Source organism: Trematomus bernacchii, unplaced genomic scaffold (assembly GCF_902827165.1).
Source record: "Trematomus bernacchii unplaced genomic scaffold, fTreBer1.1, whole genome shotgun sequence".
NCBI lineage: Eukaryota > Metazoa > Chordata > Actinopteri > Perciformes > Nototheniidae > Trematomus > Trematomus bernacchii.
Genome location: NW_022987528.1, coordinates 28,427 through 31,305, shown reverse-complemented (window position 1 = coordinate 31,305; position 2,879 = coordinate 28,427). Strand labels below are relative to the sequence as shown.

Sequence of the window (2,879 nt, the reverse complement as noted above, 5' to 3'; positions counted from 1 at the left end):
GTACATTTTATTTTGTTCTTATATACTTTATTGACTTAACTAGTTATGTAACAGAGTTTCTTTTAGGGGTGTGGAAAAGCAGAACAAATCCTGAAATGACCACTTAAAAAAATAAATCCAGTTCATGTTCACCACCACCACTAGAGGGTGCTGTTGATCCATGTTTGTTCAAATAAAGTAACTTATCCGGCCCTGCTGTTCAATGGTACAACCAACTTTACAGTGTGTAAGGTACGGGTAAGTCTATCAAAACGGTGATAAACTCAAAAAAGCACCTGTCAGCGCTGATTTTACTTAATTGATAGATACGTTATTAATCCCAATTTGGGAAAGACTGGGACCACTTTTCAGTCTCTCTTTCTGCAGGTGTTTCGATTACAAACTCAATACTGTACAGGGCTGCAAACTTGTCATCAATCCAAAATAGGTCGTTTGTGTGATTCATGTAGATCTGCAATAAAAATATTTTTGGGGTATGGCGGGGGTCTGGGACCCTGAGTAATCTGCGGCCGCGAGCTGTTATGTGCCATCATGACACGCATGGTGTTCTTTTTTTATATATTCTAATGAAGCGCGAGCTGTGTGCTCGAGTCTTCCTGCCTGTCGGCTCTGCTCATGGATGTATAATAAGGCTCTGCTGCTCCGTGATGATGGTCTAGCTTCAGCAGCTACATTACCTACGGGTGCGTTCGTTAATATTAACTGTGCGGTCCGGAGTCACTGTGGCACAGACTGGACCGCTGGTGAACAGCTGTTCAGAGCAGAGCTCCCTGTCGGAGCGGCAGAGCGTGATGTGCACTGAAACGTTTTTCTGTCGCAATATTATCGTTGAGCTAGCTAACTAGCATACATTGTCACTATCTGCTAACGTTAGCTTTAGCCTTCGTTTTCTAATAGTTTTTTTCATAGGCTATAAACGGAGGTGGTATAAGTATAGATCTTTACTTGAGTAAAAGTAGAAGTACTCAGGTCTTGTACTTTAGTAAAAGTAGAAGTACTCAAATCTTGTACTTGAGTAAAAGTACAAGTACTCAAATCTTGTACTTGAGTAAAAGTACAAGTACTCAAATCTTGTACTTGAGTAAAAGTACAAGTACTCAGGTTTGAGTAAAAGTAGAAGTACCAGAGTGTAGGAACAATCCTGCATTCAAAATGTTCCTCAAATAAAAGTACAAAAGTATTGTTAAAGTAGCGACAGTAAAAGTAGAAGTACTCAGATCTTGTACTTTAGTAGAAGTACTCAGGTCTTGTACTTGAGTAAAAGTAGAAGTACCAGAGTGTAGGAATACTCTGTTACAGTAAAAGTACTGCATTCAAAATGTTCCTCAAGTAGAAAAGTATTATCATCAAAATATAGTGAAAGTAGTCATTGTGCAGATTGGTCCATTTCAGAATAATATGATATGTTTTATAATGATTGATCATGAAAGTGTTCTCAAAGCTGGTAAAGGTGCAGCTAGTTTTAATGACTTATATACTGCAGGGTAGCTTGTGAATTTACTCCAGGTGGAACTAAAGTCTGATTTAACACTTGATTATATTTCACATCATTCATCCACATCTGTGAAGTAACTAAAGGTATTAAATACATGTAGTGGAGGAAAAGTACACCATTTACCTCTGAACTGTAGAGAAGAAGAACAAAGTAGCAAAACATTGAAATACTTAAATAAAGTACAAGTATCTCAAAATGGTACCCAAGTATAATACTTGAGTTTATGAACTTAGTTACTTTACACCACTGGCTATAAAGATAGAAAGACTAAGCCTTGCACAGAGGCATGAAAATACATTTTCAAAATGCTCAACAGTCCTGCCAAAATTATAAACTGACTGCTACACAATTAAAATAAATGCTTTTATATATTTCTATTAGATGTGACTCTTTGGCGTTTCTGTTATTATTAACTGCTGCTTTAGTTGTTCTGACTGCTAAAATCCTCTGTTATTCCTAATTTTAAAGACGATATTCCGTGGGGTCGGGGGGCTCGGATCCTGGTCACCTTTTTCATACCTGATGAGTTTGCATCCCTGACTGTATTTCAGCAATGTAAGGATGCAGATGGGGGGGGCTTTTCAGTTACAAAAGTAATTTTTTATTCTTTCTTTTATTAATGAAATGTTTAAAAATATTTTGGTTCAAATGTACATATAAGTCCAACAGTTGCACAAATACAGACACTTTTTTTTTATTGAACTATAGTATGTAATTCAAATAAATAGTGTTTTTGTTTTCAGTTGTTGCTTCTCATTCACCCATAATGTGGAAATGTGTTCAAGTTTATGTTACCGATAGTACAGCAATATAAGCGTCAAAGTGCCCCATTGAGCCTGCAATGCGTGAATGTTTTAAATGAGAAGAAGCAGTTGTTTTGTTATAACTGTAATCCAGATTTGAAATTGTGTTTAGCCAACAAAAAAAAAAGTGTTGTCAGAAGTGGGATTCGAACCCACGCCTCCAGAGGAGACTGCGACCTGAACGCAGCGCCTTAGACCGCTCGGCCATCCTGACATGGGATCGTCGCAGTCCTCGAACATTACTTATAGTTAAGCTATAAAAGAAGCTCAAAAAAGAAGTTGCAGCTGTCTTGCCAGTGCCACTAATCGAGACAACACCCACATGTCACTCAAAGACGCAACTGAAAATGTGTTTAAGCCGATATATGATTAAAATGGGTTACATAATTTAGAATACACCCCACGTACAAAACAGACGTGGGGTGTATTCTAAAATAGGAAGTTTTAGCGTGAAGTTGGGAGTCACGTTGTGAGTTTGAATAGGACGTTAAAGCGTGTGGACGTCACTATTGCCTTGACGACGTGAAGTAGTTTTTACAGATTCTTATTCATTTTTCAATGGAGGTTAAATGCATTTCAAG

At 37.6% G+C, this 2,879-nt stretch overlaps 1 non-coding gene across 1 annotated transcript; it reads right to left on the bottom strand.

Annotated features, from left to right (window-relative positions):
- Nucleotides 1-2,429: 2,429 nt before the first annotated feature.
- trnal-cag lies at nt 2,430-2,512 on the bottom strand. Its single transcript has one exon. It is a non-coding gene; the product is annotated as a tRNA-Leu (tRNA).
- Nucleotides 2,513-2,879: the final 367 nt, after the last annotated feature.